An 18,660-nucleotide genomic window follows, 5' to 3' on the forward strand; every position below is an offset into this window, starting at 1 on the left:
CTTAAATAACTGCGACGTGTCCTTTCTTTGAAAACTACCTCTCTTCATTTTGAGAAAAGGAAATGCGTATTAGTGAACACCTGACACACTCGGTGAAAAAGAAATGCATAAATGCTAGCTGACATCCAATTACCGGCGTAGGTGTTTTTTACGTAACACCTAAGGTGCCATACGTAAGGTGCCCTCGAAACGGATTCTGGCGTTTCAGGCAGATAGATGCTCTTCTCGGATAGTGATACTGTAGTGTTAGCGGACGCCAGAGAGAGGTGCATCATGTTATAAGGGCTCCTTTTGGTTGGCCGTGACCGGTGGCCATGTTGCTTTTTTGCGTCATGGGTGGCTGTCGTTTACGCCACGGACATGACAGAAGTGGTGACGTCGCACACCTAATTATGCAGGCGCAATTTGACGTTTTTTTTTCTTTAACCACTTCGAGGCGGTCAATTCGATCGATGCGTTTTTGACAGAAAACGGCGGCGGCGGCGGCAGCGGCGGCGTGTGTGGCTGTAAAACTGAGGCGGCTGCGGCGACGCGAGCAACGGCGAAGGAGGGCGCACGAAGACACGTTTAACTTGCAGGACGAGCTGTTTCGACGTCTTTTTCTACTCAAGAAGCAGACTGCGGTCTGGCTGTGTGACGAACTCGGCGATGAACTAGGAGGTGCGCATGCAAGCTGCATGGTTATTAGCCAAAGTATAATTGGTCCCGTTTGAAATTCGCGCACTGTGACGTCACGACCGTTTCGACCATTTGAAAAGGGTGACATTTCTGTCCACAACTTCTCCTGAACTACCTCGCGCACAAGAGCAAACAATGCCTGGAGAGAATATGTAAAAAATAGCGCTAAAAATTCAGGGGGCACTTTGACTGTCTAAAGTGGGTAGAAGCGGAAGCGTTTTCCGCACCACCTTCGCTCTTTCTGTGGCACTGGTGGCGTCACATGTAATTGAGTACTAATTACTAAGTGATGACAAATCACTAATTAATGGTTAATTACTTATTAGTGCCTGAAAATTAATTAACTGCTAATTAATGACGGTTAAGCTTCGCCTTTAGGAGTGGAACGCGACAGCGCGTTGTAGCGCTGCCAGGGAGTCCACGGAACGCCACCACCCGTTCGGCGCGATGCCTTGCCCTTTGAACGCAACGCTTTTTGAAGAAAGGAAATCGCGCAGTAATTCTGTCATCTCGGTGGACACCTGAACCGCACCGTAGAGGAAGGGAGGAAGTGGGAGTGAAAGAAGATAGATAAAGAGAAGCCGTAACGAAGAAAATGAAAATTGTATTTGAGGAAAGGAAAATACGCAGTAACTGTGTCACAAAATTCAGGGGGCACTTTTTTGACCTAAAGTGTGGTCACTGATGTGTGGTTAAGATGTTAAGCTTCGCCCCTAAGAGTGGAACGCGACAGCGTCTTGCAACGCTGCCAAGGAGTCCATAGAACGTCATCGCCCATTCGGTTCTACGCCTCACTCGTCGGTAAATTGGTTTTTGAGGAAAGGAAATGTATCTGTCTCTCATTTGTCGGTGGACACCTAAACCTCGCCGGAAGGGAATGGATTAGGATGAGAGTGAGTGAAGACACCGTATTCACTAGACGCGCCTTCGTTCATTCCAAACCATCGAGCTGGCATGGCGGAGTGGATAGCATGCTCGTCTCTCACGCCGAAGACCGGGGTTCGATTCCTGAGCTCGACCAATTTCTTAATCGGTTTTATTTATTTATATGGCCTGACTAGTAAAGCTAATTAGACTAATTGGGCAATTAAGCAATTAACTAAGCTCAGTCCCACTTACTTGGAGCATCACTATACGATCCCTTCAATTGGTTGCATGGTTACTTGCCAAAGTACAATTGGCCCCGTTTGAAATTCGCGCACTGTGACGTCACGACCGTTTCCACCAATTGAAAAGCGTGACATTTTCTGTCGACAACTGCTGCTTACAACGATGATAATTAAAGGCTTCCGCCTTAAAAATTCTCGTTATGTTCAATCATTGTTTCCTGCCGCGTTGGCTCAGCGGTAATAGCGCTCGGCTGCTGTCCCGAGCTGGCGGGTTTCATCTCGGCTGCGCCAGCTACGTTCCGATGTAGGCGAAAGACAAGACGCCCTGCGTTCTGAGCGATGTAAGTGCACCTTAAAGAACCCCAGGTGGTCGAAATTAATCTGGAGCCCTCCACCCTAATACCCCATGTTACTTTGGAACGTTAAACCTCTTAAACCAACCCAGCGATTTCTAATCATCCAATATCTTTGTTCTGTGGCTTCTTGAAGTTAGCAAGATAATATTTCCTTATCCATAAAAGATATGTAGGGGAATGTTGTATCGGTTAGTGGATTAGTTTGTGTAGAATGCAGCGTTGAATGTTTGTCGTTATAAGCCATTTCTTTAATATAAAGACCCCCAAAAGTTTGCGGAAAAACTTTCCAAGAGTCATGCTTCCAGAATTCACTTTGTACGAACTCGCTACAAGCGTAAAACTCCTGTAAAAAATTCAGGCACCTTCCCACAATACACATCCAGTTGTTAGTAGCCAAAGCTAAAAAAAAATGCAGTAGTGCTAGTAGGCGCAGGCGCCGACCTTTTCGTGATGAATTTTTGGTGCTTCTGAATAATTTTTATGAAAAAAAAATAATTGCAGATCCCCTCTTTCCAGTCATCAGGTAATGACGTACAGAATTACTAGGTAAATCTAAGATGTCGACCAGCCTCCCACTGCATGATCTTTTCTAAAAGCTCAGTCATAACAGCGCACGCCTTACTTTTTTTCCTGAGCGTCGCGCAGAAATGTTTTAACGCCTTAATAAACGTTGTTTGATGTAGTTTAGAGACTAACCAACTCGTGCAGCTTGAAGTAATTGAATGCGCCGCTATAATGTTCATTCAATGTGCACATTGAATTTCAGCCAAACGTTGTTTGATGTAGTTTAGAGACTAACCAACTCGTGCAGCTTGAAGTAATTGAATGCGCCGCTATAATGTTCATTCAATGTGCACATTGAATTTCAGCCTGCCGCAGTGGCTGAGTGGCTAAACGGTCAGACGAGCTACTAACGGTTTCCTGGAATTTCGCCATACAGTTCTGGTAAGCGTTATAATTGGTACAGGAAAACGCGCGCACACACGCACGCACACACGCGCACGCACGCACGCTCACACGCACGCACGCACACGCGCACACACACACACACACACACACACACGAAGCAATCTGCGCCGTCGCAGAGTGTGGTCCTGTTTATCCGTCCGCAAGTTTGTACCCGTTGTTGTGCCTGAACCCTGATTCCGCTGGCCTGTTTGGGAACCAGAGCCGTGCACCCGCCGTCGCGCAAAGCAAGCCCGGACTCGCCGCCATGGCACGGCTTGCAACGAGTCATCCTGGCTCGCCGGCTCAGACCCTTCCACCTCCTCGTCACCAGCGTCGGCTCGAGCCAATCCGAACGGTGGCCTGAGGAGTGACCTTATTAAGGCGGAAGCCTTCAATGTCTCATCGTTGTAAGCAGCAGTTGTCGATAGAAAATGTCACGCTTTTCAATTGGTGGAAACTGTCGTGACGTCACAGTGCGCGAATTTCAAACGGGGCCAATTGTACTTTGGCTAGTAACCATGCAACCAATTGAAGGGATCGTATAGTGATGCTCCAAGTAAGTAGGACTGAGCTCAGTTAATTGCTTAATTACCCAATTAGCCTATTTAGCTTTACTAGTCAGGCCATATAAATAAATAAAACCGATTAAGAAATTGGTCGAGCTCAGGAATCGAACCCCGGTCTTCGGCGTGAGAGACTAGCATGCTATCCACTCCGCCATGCCAGCTCGATGGTTCGGAATGAACAAAGGCGCGTCTAGTGAATACGGTGTCTTCACTCACTCTCATCCTCCTCCATTCTCTTCCGGCGAGGTTTAGGTGTCCACCGACAAATGAGAGACAGATACATTTCCTTTCCTCAAAACCAATTTACCGACGAGCGAGGCGTAGAACCGAATGGGCGATGGCGTTCTATGGACTCCTTGGCAGCGTTGCAAGACGCTGTCGCGTTCCACTCTTAGGGGCGAAGCTTAACATCTTAACCACACATCAGTGGCCACACTTTACGTCAAAAAAGTGCCCCCCTGAATTTTGTGACACAGTTACTGCGTATTTTCCTTTCCTCAAATACAATTTTCATTTTCTTCGTTACGGCTCCTCTTTATCTATCTTCTTTCACTCCCACTTCCTCCCTTCCTCTACGGTGCGGTTCAGGTGTCCACCAAAATGACAGATAATTACTGCGCGATTACCTTTCCTCAAAAAGCGTTGCGTTCAAAGGGCAAAGCATCGCGCCGAACGGGTGGTGGCGTTCCGTGGACTCCATGGCAGCGCTACAACGCGCTGTCGCGTTCCACTCCTAAAGGCGAAGCTTAACCGTCATTAATTAGCAGTTAATTAATATTCAGGTATTAATCAGTAATTAATCATTAATTAGTGATTTGTCATCACTAAGTAATTAGTACTCAATTACATGTGACACCACCAGTGCCACAGAAACAGCGAAGGTGGTGCGGAAAACGCTTCCGCCTCTACCCACTTTAGGCAGTCAAAGTGCCCCCTGAATTTTTGGAGTAGAGGAACGCAACGCTCACCGGTGGCTATAAGAACAGAGCCGCGCTGAGACGCAGCAGCAGACGGGCAGCAGACGCGCCATCGTGCCAGAGAGACGCTCTCCGCAGGGCCTCGTCCTAGCCCATTGTGCTCTCGGTCCTTGTACATGTGATGTAAAAAGCCTTGTAAATACTGTACATAAACGTCCGTTCACTCACCGTCGCATCGACCGTTCTTCGCTCAGCTCTGCTCAACAGAGGCAGCAGTCTTAGACGCTCCATGTCACAACAGTGATGGCAGCGGTGGGATGCCCAAATCACAACACCGTTCAGCCCACAGCGTCTTGTGATCTATTTAAACATAGCGTGGTGTCCTTCCTCTCGCGCAAAGGGCGAATGACAGGAGCGATATCGCGCCACGCAGTCAAGGATTTGTACCGCTGCTTTACAGTCACGAAATACGCACATAAGCATCGAATCGGCGTTGGCAAAATAGCTTCCCCTCCCTCTTTGGTGACTGAGGTCCCTTTTTCTCTTTCTCTGGTATCGTGCAGGAGATGCGTAGCCGCTCCACCGGCCCGCTGTACCAGTTCTTGTTCGACCACCTTGAGTACATTCGGGGAGCGGCTCCGGGGGCTGGACCGGGCAGCGGGCGTTTTCAAACTACTGTGGAAGCACGGCAACGCTCGGACGCCCTCCAGGAAAGAAGACTGTGCTATGTCCATGGGGCGGCATTCTCTTCGTGAGCATCTAGTGCAATGTGCGGAAAGGTAGGAAAATAATGATGACTGTGACAATAACGATCACTGTACTAGTGATAACGTTAACTCATAACATGCGTTGAACACGTGTTGAACGCGTACGGCTGGTACTGGCCCATATGCTCGTCACACGGGGTCCCAGCAGAAGGAAATCAGGGCTTTTAAAAAGACTGGGCTTTCAGCACGAGCGAAATTGACAGCACCGTAGGGAGTCAGTCGCTAGGCCTAGCCTGCCCAGTATATTTCCAGCCAGCCTAGGTTATACTGAATAGCTAGCTTTTCATCTCTTGGAAGACTGAAGAGCATCTTTAGGGGAAGGAGATTTTTGTTCCACCTCCTGTAGACGCGCCATGCAAATTAATGACCACCGCTTCCCCTAAGGTCTGACAGCAACGCGGGTTCACTTTCGAAACACAACGCATCACCTGCGGCCAACGCCCGTCGTGGACAGCGCTTCTAAGATAGTCTTCTTTGAGAGCGCGCATGGGGGCGACGCTGTCACGTGATGTGTTTTTCTATTTCTCAGGCGGTTTCTCACAGTACGCAAAAAAAAAGCTAGGCAAAGCATACCTTGCTGTAAACATTCCAGCTGTTTGTTTTTCAATGTTGTCTAACACTTTCATGCTGACACTTTGTTCCTGAAGCCAGTAGTTAAAACTTTAACTAATCACACTTAATAATGAGATATGCTGACTGAAAAAAAAATAATGTAGACATCTAACAGCGACTACAAACAGCACTCGGTTGGATGTATTCTCGTTGAATGTTATTTGTTTTTGAACTTATTTTTAGCTGGAACACCCTGTATGCAAGCCTTCGCTTCCACCCGGAGAGAGGCTTGTCCAGGCAATTTTTTAGAGCGCAGCTCTTTGGCGTCCGTTCCTGGGTTTCGCGTCGTCGTCGGCCTCGTAACCAGCTCCGCCCCCCTTTCATCCCCCCAGCGCTAGCATCGACCGACTGATAACGACCGACTGATACCGCTGGATGCCGCTGACGCCGCTAGAGAGTCAAGATAACGTTACTGCATAGAACACCGTCGCCGCCATGCAGAAAGAGGAGGAAACGGTCCCCCCCCCCCCCCCCCCCCCCTGTTCTTGTGTGGCGGATAGGGTGCTCTTCAGTTGCCGACGCGCCGGTTATTTCACGTAGGCCCCGGCACGTCGACGAATACGTGACCACCTTCCCACGGCTAGACCTGGTTCTTAGCGCTGCGGAAGCGAGGGTATCATATTGTTTGTGTCGGCATCGGCGGCGTTGTCCCTGAAACCAACTCCGCAGCTGGGGTTGACTGACTATCGAAAAGGTGAAACAGCTTATTTGCTGCGCTCAAATTTCGCATTAGGAAGCAACGTAATCGTCGGTAATTTTTTTTTAGTAGATTCGAAAGCAAATGAAACTCTTGAGTAATCGTCAAATAAAGAAGGCTAAGCAAGTAATAACGGAACAAACGATCGAGGACTCGTACCGAGCCGAACTGCAACCATATTTTCACATCAGTGTGAGGTGTAATGAGGGTCATGCAATGGCAGTGTTGTAACTAGCCCATGTCTTCGTTTGGGCGCCACTTGTACCCATCTTGTTTCCAGGCGTGTCAGGGCAGCAAGGAAGGCCAGATTAAGAACTGCCGTACGCGAAACAACGCTTTCGCGCTGCCTTGGCCGAGACGAACATCATAGACCTGGACAGCTGGAGGGGCGAGCCTGCCGGCCGCGGATTCAAGATTAAGATGTTCCCAAAAGATGTCCTAGGTCAGTTGTGGGTACCTCAGCTATCTCCTCTTTTCCGCCAAAGCGCAATCCTTAAGCTACTCTGCCTAAACGCCATGATCATCGTCATCATCATCATCAGTCTGGCTATGCCCACTGCAGGGCAAAGGCCTCTCTCGTGTCTCCCCAATTAAACCTGTTCTTTGTCAGCTGCAGCGACCGTATCCCCCGCAAACTCCTTAATCTCATCCGCCCATCTAACTATCTGCCGCCCCCTGCTACGCTTGCCTTCCCTTGGAATCCACTCCGTTACCCTTAAGGACCAGCGGTTATCTTCCCTTCACATTACATACCCTGTCCAAGCCCATTTTTTCCTCTTGATTTCGACTAGGATGTGATTGATCCGCGTTTGTTTCCTCACCCGCTCTGACCTCTTACGGTCTCTTAACGTTGCACCTATCATTTTTCTTTACATAGCTCGCTGCGTTTTTCTTTAGCTTACGCGTTACTGCCCCGTAGGTGAGTACCGGTAAGATACAGCTGTTATATACATTTCTTGGGGGATATTGATAAACTGCCATCCATTATCGGAGAGAGTCTGGCATATGCGCTCCACCCCATTCTTATTCTTCTCTTTATTCCCCTCTCAGGATCGGGATCAGCAGCCACTACCTGCCCTAAGTACACGTGTTCCATTACCTCTTCTAGCACCTCGCTGCCAATTATGAACTGCTGTTCCTTTGCGGGACTGTTGAGCATTCGTATGGTCTTCTGCATGTTAACTTTTAACACCTACCGTACTTCTCTGCCTGTCTAACTCATTGATCATGCTTTGCAGCTCATGTCCTCAGTGACTGAGTGGCGCTATGATCATGTGGGTTCTAAAGTTTCTAAATATAAACGAGGCAAGCATTATTGGACGATGGTGAAGCTTAAACTTAAGTTATCATGACTCGCTTTCATTTCCAGTTTTTGTTGCTGAGTCATACCTTGATCCCGTGTACTTTTGGTTCTTGGATGTTTCTTGCAAACAATGTATTTTGCTGCTATTGCTTCTGTTTGCTTTGATCTTTTTTTTCCTCGAGATTGTGTCCTGTTCTGGCTGTCCTTAGTTTTGATGTCAGATGCTTGTCGTTTATCTTGTTTCAAGACCCCTAATTGCGGTGTGCTTTGCCGCACTGCATGCGCGAAAGTCACGAGTCCATGTCAGGCGAGTACCGGTAAGATATACATTTCTTGGGGGATATTGATAAACTGCCATCCATGATCGGAGAGAGTCTGGCATATGCGCTCCACCCCATCCTTATTCTTCTCTTTATTCCCCTCTCATGATCGGGATCAGCAGCCACTACCTGCCCTAAGTACACGTATTCCCTTACCTCTTCCAGCACCTCGCTGCCAATTATGAACTGCTGTTCCTTTACGGGACTGTTGAACGTTCCTCTGGTCTTCTGCATGTTAACTTTTAACACCTACCGTACTTCTCTGCCTGTCTAACTCATTGATCATGCTTTGCAGCTCATCTCCTCAGTGACTGAGTGACGCTATGATCATGTCGGTTCTAAAGGTTGTTACTATCAACGAGGCAAGCAATATTGGACGATGGTGAAGCTTGTTTATCATGACTCGCTATGATTTCCAGTTTTTGTTGCTGAATCATACCTTCATCCCGTGTACTTTTGGTTGTTGGATGTTTCTTGCAAACAATGTATTTTGCTGCTATTGCTTCTGTTTGCTTTGATCTTTTTTTCCTCGAGATTGTGTCCTGTTCTGGCTGTCCTTAGTTTTGATGTCAGATGCTTGTCGTTTATCATGTTTCAAGACCCCTAATTGCGGTGTGCTTTGCCGCGCTGCATGCGCGAAAGTCACGAGTCCATGTCAGGCGAGTACCGGTAAGATACAGCTGTTATATACATTTCTTGGGGGATATTGATAAACTGCCATCCATGATCGGAGAGAGTCTGGCATATGCGCTCCACCCCATTCTTATTCTTCTCTTTATTCCCCTCTCATGATCGGGATCAGCAGCCACTACCTGCCCTAAGTAGAGCTCTCTCGTCCAATCAGGGCTCCATGAACTCAAGAAATAGTTCCTCGAATATTTCAGCAGTGTAGGACTATTAATCAAACAATAAGCACAGCAACTGCAAACATAGTTTAAACTGGTAGATTTAGATGGTAGAGAGTGCTTCAATCACTGATGAAATGTACTGACTTAGCCCGTACGTACACAGCTCTGCGCAGGCCTGCTACGAGGTAGTGGTGCGTCGCCATTTTCCAACATGACGTCGGCTGAGTCAGTTGTGTCGCCTGTGTGCCCTGCATCGACAGTGCGCTGTTTTCCCAAGCAAAGTATCGCAGTTGGCTTCTTGAAGTGCTTCGCGTCGATAGCGGGGGTAGTTCAAATACGAATGCGCTCATCAAGAAGACGGCAAAAGTCACTCAGGTGAGCGAGCGAACGCTCTGCCAGTGGACAACACAGACGTTGAAGGCGGGCCGAATGTTGTTCCCGAAGGCAGCGTTACAGTGATGCACAACGCGCCATATGATTCTGTGAAGCAGGATATAGTGCGTCTGGTGAGTAGCCTCAAAAAGGACATACAGAGTTGGCTGTCCGGACAAAGTGTCGCGTTGAGCAGTGACATGGTTAAGGCCGAGCTCGTGAAGCTTGTCAACAACGTGAGCACAGAGTGGGGACCGATACCGTGTGGACTGCATCGCCGAAGCTGCTGGCCATCTCATTGTGCGCTTGCCACCCTGCCACTGCCAAGTGAATCCGACAGAGCTTGTTTGGAGCGATGTCAAGGGTTTCTCCAACTCCAAGACGTGGAGCCTCTGGTTTGGCACGGCATCATGCAAGTGACTGCTGAGAAACAGAAGAATTACGAGCAGCATGTTATCAATGAGGAAAATGTGTTGAGGAACTGGACCACATCATCGACGATGTTGTTGACCAAGGACTGGCTATTGGCAACCTAGAGGACGACACAACCAGCAGTGCTGAATGGAGTTGTGATGAGGACGATGAGATGAGCTCCATTAACGTGCTAACCTGCGCGCGAAAGTCGGGACCATTCAGTACTGTCGCAGTGAGAGTAACGAAAATGAGAACCACATCATCTTTCATGAGATGCGGTAGACGCCGTAGTGGAGTGCTCCGGATTAATTTTGACCACTTGTGCGCGGCTGGCTTTCGCGCAGCGCACGGGGTTGTTTTGCATTTCGCCACCATCGACATTCGGCTACCCCGGCCTGCATTCGACCTAGCATAAACAGTGTAGTGACAACGCTGGAAGAAATAGATTTATTTACACTAGACAGGGACATTTTAAAGTAACTGTGACGTAACAACAGAGGAACTGATACAAAAAGGTGGCCGCAAAAAAAAAGAAAAAAGTGAGTGTGTAGCTTAGTGTGTAGCGAATAAGAAATACGCACATAAGCTTTACTCTGCAGACAGCCCTTTGAACGTATACTTAAACAGAAAATGTAAAATAATGCCACAAATAGCTCGTGGAAGACTATAAGATGTGGAAGAAATACCCCTGCACCAGTGAAAGTCCAACAATTTTAACAAAAATTTCGAAGATTGGAAAATTGTAAGGTGCTGCTAACAGTCCATTCTTTCGATGACTAGCAAAATGTTTGTTTTAATATTTTTCCACTCCTCGCATCGAGCAGTTAAGTCTGCCACAGAAGACAAATGGGGAACTTATCCGACGATAGCAATAACGTTGCGAGCAAAAAAATGCAAACCTGCCAACGGGAGAACTGCGGAATTAGTGATTGGTATAATGGAATCTTACAAGTGTGAATTGCGTTCATGAACTTTTTCTAGTTCAATGATGTTTCTGTCCAGACTTGTTGGGTATGCGTGGTGTAAGTCTCAAGAAGGGTATACGGCAGGTTAGCTTTTCCAGTAATCGATATTACAGTTAAAATACCAATTCATGATACCTCTCGGAGCAACATTCATCGGGTGAAACTATAGATGCTTGCGGCGACAGAAGAATGAGTGAGGTAACGTAGTACTGAGGCTCACCAATTACAAAACTTCCAGTCCATATGTTGGGAAAAGGCTTGGACGAGCCGCTGAAGCCACTAGAAAATACTCTTGCCGTAGTGGCCTCGTTTCAACCTAAGTGCCACCCTACTCGTGCTGCAACCTTACGAAATAAGCAAGGGTCCGACCGCGGCGGTTGAATTTCTTTGGAGGAGAAATTCCAGAGGCCCGTGTGCTGTGCAATGTCAGTGCCAGTTAAAGAACCCCAGGTGGTCGAAATTTCCGGAGCCCTTTACTACGGCGTCTCTGATAGCCTCAGTCGCTTTGGGACGTTAAACCCCATAAACCAACCAACCGAAATAAGCGGAGGAGGGGTAAGGGATGTTCCAAAACTTTTAAACTTGTTTCTGAACCCGTAACAGCTTCCTCCTCGTTTCCAACTGGCCCTCCCTCTGCCTGGCGTGAGCTATTAATTGCAGGCATTGTGTGTTTCCACGGTGTGCAGAATCGTTTGTGGCCAAAGGTGAACGGGTCGTGCCGAGCTCGCCGCAGTCGTCGTGCGGCGACGCATCCTTCACCAGCCTCGTTGAGAGCTGCGACGTGTACGCCGCGCCATGCCCACCTGGCGACGCCTACTACGTGTTCGTGCAACAGCTGGAAAGGGAGAAGGCTCCCCGATACTACGCCAAGACTGCGGCAGGAGCCCTGTATGCAGCTCCGCTTCCCGCCGGCAATGTCGGCCCGGGATTTGGAAGTCTTTCCATCCGTTACGCGGACCGACCTGGTGCCTAAAGTTGAAGCGGTCATCCCTGGGAGCGCCAATGTTGCTCGCCTTTTTAACGTGAGTGATGCTAGAGAGGTGAATACCTTCACGTGCGTACGCCCTCTTAACGATCGCTTTGGCGCGATGGTCGGCTCCTTTTTCAAATGAGGGCGGCGAGTCTATACTGCCACTGCACTTACGCCCAGTGCGCCGTGTACTTCACTCCACACACTCTTGCCACCTGCCTTCGATCGGCGGCGGCGAAGCTAAGAAAGTGGAGCAGGTGCGCACAAGCATCGCTTTGGACATTGGAGGACAGAACCAAACCTTCGGTTGCGTGCTTTGTGCTTTGCTTTGATGCGTAAGACGATTGGATCAACACGCGTGTTTCGCCTTTCTGCCGCTAAATAACTTGTGATTTTTTCCCTCAAGCTGCTTCTCTCAACGCAGCACTACAAAGCGGTAAACATACAACCAAAGTTTGGCGTCTATGCTCATTTAAACCCCACCTGGATCTCAGTCATCAAATCTAAACTGAATGAGTCTTGTGGAGGGCTTTACTTGTCATGCACTGCCAATGACAGAGCGCTTGTTGCGCTTGGTTTTCTTCAGAATATTTTGAAAGGGAGAGGTTCTCCGTCAAGGCTGCCAGAACCTTCCGATGAACATGGCTTCATAGGCGTGTGTAGTCATTTTTCTTTTTTTTTTCTGGCTCGTATCGGCTGAAATCCTGCCATGCGAGCCATTAACAGCTGTTGCTATAAATAGTAACAGGCTGGTGCACGTTTGCAAGTGCTGTGGGGATACACATGAATCCCCTGCCCCATTGTAACGGCCGCGCGTAATTATCACGCGATGCTATGCGCGCGCCGTTCGGGAGGTTTTGCGAGGGAGGGCACTCTCGCCACCTCCGCTTCCTTTCGCTCCCCGCCGCGACGCCTCGGCGGAGACTTTCCCTCTTTCCCCTCTTACAACGGAGAGACCTCCTCTCCACAGCCCGGGAGGAGACGCGTTTCTCCCGAGGCTCGCTTGTCTTCTGGCGGGAGCCGTGCACACGCACGGATCAGAGATCTGCCACGGAGACCGCTGCCCTTATCGCCCGGCCACCGTTGTGGGACTTGACCGCCGCGGGCCGTGAGCGAGGAGCCACGCGAGGTGAGCGGAACCCTCTTCCCCCACATTTTTGCGTGCGTTCCTTCGTTTGTGTTTTTCACCCCCGTACGCAAGCGGAACACTCTCCCTCGTTACGGCGGTTGTATTGTTGCTGCTGCATTGTATTGCTCGGGAGCAATAAACTCTCCTCCGAGTAGCATACTCGTGTTTGTCCCCTCTAGCCCGAACCCGCCGTGGTTGCGACTCACCGCACCGCGGGTTGGGGGTCACAGCTCTGACTGCTAGGGCTGGCACGCTGGTGCTAGAGAGCGACCACTGCTTCTAGCCCTTTGAGCGTTATCACAAGAATAACCCCCATAGTGCAAAGAAGATGCTGCATCGTTAACGACGCTTAACCTTGATAGAAAATGCCTAAATTACTAACTGTACTCTGAACATTCTAGATGCGCGTGAAATATTTCAGCCCGAAAAAAAAAACGAAATTCTGCAAAATGCGATCTATGAAGTGAATGTTTAACAGTTTTTTTTTTTTTACGCCGTGAGCGGGACACGGCCGTGCGACTGTGGGTTGCACCTTGACTTACCAAAAGTAGTCGGCGGTGCTGAAGTTACGGCTGGCATCAGCTAATCAGAGGCTAATCAGAGGCCGCGTTCGTAAACCTGTCCTCCCCTGTCCGTGATTGGCCGTCTCCGGCTCTGTCCTATACTCAGCCCTCATGATTTCCGAGGTCATCGGCGTTAGCCAGTCACAAACCTTTCTAACGTAACAGCAGTGTTGGGGATTCGGACTCTGACAGACCGACGCCAGCCCTGGCTTCCACATCGATGCCGCATTCCATTGAGACGGAGTGTTGACAGCGGCTCCTTACAGCAACCGTCGTAGTGCTAACTGGACGCACCAAGCCAGCTACCAAAGTGCTAATATACCGCAAAGCGCGGGTGACATGAAGCAAGGCTGTCGCGCCGTTTGAGGTGTTGTAGATTTCATGTTCTGTCTTCATTTTGCCTTGCATGTTAAGTCAGTGACCCGCACCTGTTCAATAGTTGATTTCCTTTAGGTAAGAGTGCCCGAAGGTCACCGTTAGTCAAGCGGAAGTCGTTAGCATCGACCTCAAAGCACTTGAATGCCATCAAATCCAGAAAAAAAGCAGTCCGTGTCTATATGTTGTTCTTTTAGTAGTCACACCGTGATGCGTGAGTGCATGTTGCATCATGTTGGTAGCCTGTTTTTTGGCGTATCGTGTGCGCAAAAACTTCCGCGCGACGTTTAAGTCGCTTTTTATGCAGCGTCACGGGTCGCAGCCACGTAAGTTTTAATATGTTCAAGTTTGTTGAACAAAACATTGTTTAGATACCGAACGGCAAGCCTGTAGTATAAAACGCGGGATATTTGCCGGGATATTTTGTGGAAACGTTGACTGATTGCTAAGTTTGTGAGTAACACATTCCCCTCTAGTAGTGGAGTCTTTTGAGATAATATTTTGGCATCTGGTAAGCCTCGTTTCCTCTGCTTCGTCACCTCGTAGCTGTTTTACAGCAGTGCGCGTCTACACCTGCGTCGTATGGCCGCTTGTTACACGACTTGATTCGCAGATGCGATGGGCGGTGATATGAGCGGCACCCAAGCTTGATTTGCTGACTTTTGCAACGCCCCTCTCAGTGCACGGCAAACGTATTACACTGTGGCAGTTCGCGCAACTTTCCCGCCAGGTAGGCATATCAATGAGAGGAGCACCCAGTGGTGCTTGCTGCGTATTTCACGTTGCCGGCGTTTCGAAATTTTCATCCTTTTTTTAAGGGTAGGCAGAAGCCTCGCCCACGCAGTGACCTCAGTGCGCTGATGAGGTTCTCACCAGAAAACTGGGGCTAGTGCCTCGCAAACGTAGGAACATCGGGATTTATTCCACTTTAAACAATTCTATTCCATTTGTATTATGTTCCTGTAGTCGCTTGACTGAATTATTAGAATGAAACGGAATCGCAGAGCACTGCATCATACTGTTCTTGACTTAAAGACCAAGTCCGTTTTTTTGCTTTTTACAATTTGAGTTGATAATCACATCCCAATCCTTAGAGTCCCTTCGCTCTGGTGCAAAAAAAAAACAAAGTAAAAAAAAAACGAAGCACAATTAGAATTATTTGCCTGAAATAGCCACAAGCCAGCTCGAAATTTTTGTCCTTCAGCATACAGAGTCATTATCGACTGCCGTGCGTCCAGTGACGTCAGACACGCAAGGCTTCTTGCAGAAATCATCCCGGTAGAGGGCGCAAAATGAAAAAATGAAAACGAAAGAATATTGCAAGGCGCAACTTGGTAGCGGTAGCGGCATGGCTAAATGATGTCCTGAATGGTGACGCCGCAGAAGTAGTGAAAAGATTAGCTCAGGGAGTTGACGGTATAAGCGCAATAGCACAGCTAGCGCAGATCATGGTGTGCAGAGCGCCGGAGGTACAAGGAAGGAATGGAAAGGTTGCTAACGACGTAGTGAATCTTAATCGAGAGATAAGGACGTTAAGCCTCGAGAAAGGCTTTGATGTGGTAGACATAAACAAGGAAATGCACAGAGCAGGCTTGAGCGGAGGCTTTAGACGAGATGGCATCCATTTAAGTGGAAGGGTACAAGAAGAGATAGGCTGCCGCCTGGGAGGCCGAGCGGTAGCTTTTTTAGGGGGTTCACGGTGGCTAAGGGCGCAGGGGTAGGTAGAAGCGATGTAGTAAATGTAACAATGGCGGCTGAGCCAAACAAAATGGCTACTAGAAGGCCCAGAAAAAAAAAATATGAAAAAGGAATTTAACGCCAGGATCAGTTACATAAATATGCAAGGGGGTAGAAAGAGATCGAAATGGCGGGACGTTAAAGAACCCCAGGTGGTCGAAATTTCTGGTGCTTTTCACTACTGCGTCCCTCATAGCCCGAGTGGCTTTGGGACATTAAACGCCCATAAACCAAACCAAGCTAGTAAAATGAATAATTGTTACTGCGCCGTGTCCTTCCCTTGAAAACCAGCTTTCTTTTGATTTTGAGGGAATGAAATGCGCATAACTGGACACCTTAAGCACTCAGTGAAAAAAAAAGCATAAATGCTAGCTGACATCTTTTAGTTGGCGGTACCAGTTTAAATGCATGCTTGAGGTGTCCTCTGAGCAAATGAGCCAAATATCGAAAACTAGGTTGTCATACATACTTAGTGCAAATGGGTCCTAGCGTTTCATGAAAAGTGATTTTTTTTAGGCAGATAGATGCCTTTGTCGGCTAAGTCATGCTAGTATTCGCGAACACCAGAAAAGAGGCGCACCATGTTATACTAGTTAAATTAATTAATGCACAGATAAGTGAGTTACTGCACCCTATCTTTTCCTTGAAAACCAGTTTTCTCTTCATTTTGGAGAAAGGAAATGAACATAACTGGACACCTCTAGTTTTAACTACAGATAGGCACTTGGTTGCAATTCAAGATTTGTAGCTGGCCATTAGTGCAATGGTTATATTAGTTTTTAGTAAACGAAATTACTTTCGGCACTATGGCTCAATAAATTTTGGCATTTCTAGTGCAATTAGAGCGCACGCTCAGCGATGTCCATCTAAACGCGTCAAACCGTGGCGCGTATGCCACGTGACACTCCCTGTCAAGCCTGCACTGCGGTGCTCACCGTTCCTCGCTGCACCAGCCGAGGCAGAGGCAGAGGTGGTCACGTGACATGTGCGTCATGGAGTGACGCAGTTTGATGGTCATCGCTGAGGGCGAGCGCCGCAGGCACGCGGTTTTGGAATTCAGCACGAAATTAAAAGAAACTAATGCGGTTATTGCTAATGGTGAGCTACAAATCTGATTTCAACCAGGTGCCAATCTGTAGTCATTAAAAATTATTATTATTTAGTTGCTAACTTTATGGTGTCGACCAGCACCGGCATTACACTCCAAAACACGGATAAGGACATTTGGGAGTAAAAAAAGAATAAGCTGTCCCCTATTGTACAGCCTTTTAATGGGCAAGGTATTCTGCCCATGTTGGGAAGTAGACAATCCCAAAATATAAGGAATGTTTGCCCTCTGCAATAAGGGAATATTCCCACTGCAAAGCATAGTGATGTGATGTAGTTGGAACATAGGAGGCGGTCTTTCCGATACTCATGCTCGCGAAAACGGAAAAGCAATTTACTGTTTACTTTTGGCATAGCCTGAACCGCTTACCGTGCGCCGCCAGTGCGCACGCGCAAATTGGTCGCAACACGGCAGGCGTGCGCCTACCTGGCGAGCACGTGGCACCATCTGCCGCCTTCAAGGCGATCTGCGCGTGGGCACTGACCATGACCTTTGACCCTGAACTTTGACATTAAACTTTCACTTTGTAATTTGTCGGCAGAGGTAGTAAGAAAGCACCATGTCACGTGATTCAGTTCACAGTTGTGACGTCAGGTATGGGGCGCATATAACAAAGAGCTGTGCGCTTGACTTAAACTATGGAGGAAGGAGAGTGCACTGAGGAGCGCACGTATAGTGAACTACATCTTCGAACATTGCGGCAAGCCACTTCTGACCATCCGGCAGACCGCTTGCTTATGTCGCTTTCGCTACATGAAACTCTGTTCGGCAGAGTTGAACCGCTGCCTAACTTTTAGTATCCGATTGCAATCCGTATGCAATTTCGGGGCTGTTCTCATGGAAAAAAAGGCATTAAAATTGGGTAATTACGGTACGTGATTAGTACATGTGTCAATAAATACTGAGATAAACCGTCTCGTGAAACAAAAAGCCGTTTGAAACAGCCATTGATGATGAGCACTCTGTACATATCTGGTAAATATTTTCAACATTCACAGATTTCCTTTTAAACTGATACACATCAGTGCGCTCTGTGCAGGTGCATTGTACAGCAGGGCAGCCATTGTATGCATCAAGATTATATTGCAAAATTAAAGGACGTCTGCATAGCCGCCGCGGTGGCTCAGTGGCTATGGTGCTCGGCTTCTGGCCCTGAAGACGCGGGTTCGATCCCGGCCGCGGCAGCTAGAATTTCTTTTGGAGGAGAAATTCTAGAGGCCCGTGTGCTGTGCGATGTCAGTGCACGTTAAAGAACCCCAGGTGGTCGAAATTTCCGGAGCCCTTCACTACGGCCTCTCTCATAGCGTTAGTCGCTTTGGGACGTTAAACCCCACAAAACCAAACCAAAGGACGTCTGCATCGAAGAAGAGCCCAGTTTATAATATCTTTTCTTTATTGGCAATGACGTTCGAGATATACGCAATTGAAAGCTCATTGACTTGTCTTTCTGGCGTCACGCATTTATATAACGGTGTGACCTGAATTTAAAATGCAACAAAGGCACATTTATATAATTATGTGACGAATTTATAATGCAACAAATAGACACACCGCTTACGTAGTTTGCGACGTAAACGCTGTTATTGTGATATCGGCCACGGTACTATGCGCCCGGACGTTTTATAAATATGCAACGCGGAAGGCTAACTCATCAAGCTTTGAAATACATAAGTATGATGTTCGACATTTTGAACCCCATTGGCCTCTAAGGGAAATGAAAAAACTGCGCTCACCTTCGCGATATAATCTTACCGTTTATTCAAACAATGGAAGGTTATTAGTTAATTTGCTACTTAATCATTTAATCATTGGGCTGTGTCACCCCTTGTGTCCGCCTGGTTGCTGTACAATCCAGCTGCACAGACCGCACCGAAGTATCGTTCACATCGTTTAAAATAAGAATCTG

The 18,660-nt window shown here is 48.0% G+C and overlaps 1 protein-coding gene across 5 annotated transcripts in view; it reads left to right on the top strand.

Moving 5' to 3' along the window:
- Nucleotides 1-18,660, top strand: part of LOC149347828 (uncharacterized) — a 48,624-nt gene that overhangs the window by 11,073 nt on the left and 18,891 nt on the right. For 2 of the 5 annotated variants that reach the window (XM_089587532.1, XM_089587529.1), the window contains exon 8: nt 5,138-5,353. The exons of 1 other annotated variant lie outside the window; for it this stretch is intronic. The gene's annotated coding sequence lies outside the window, so the exon portion shown is untranslated. Of the gene's footprint in view, nt 1-5,137; nt 5,354-6,930; nt 7,093-11,558; nt 11,895-18,660 lie in introns of all 5 variants that reach the window. 2 more of the 5 variants (XM_089587530.1, XM_089587531.1) reach the window with 2 other exon arrangements.

Source organism: Amblyomma mixtum, chromosome 4, assembly GCF_055824585.1.
Source record: "Amblyomma mixtum isolate Tamu chromosome 4, ASM5582458v1, whole genome shotgun sequence".
Taxonomy (NCBI): domain Eukaryota; kingdom Metazoa; phylum Arthropoda; class Arachnida; order Ixodida; family Ixodidae; genus Amblyomma; species Amblyomma mixtum.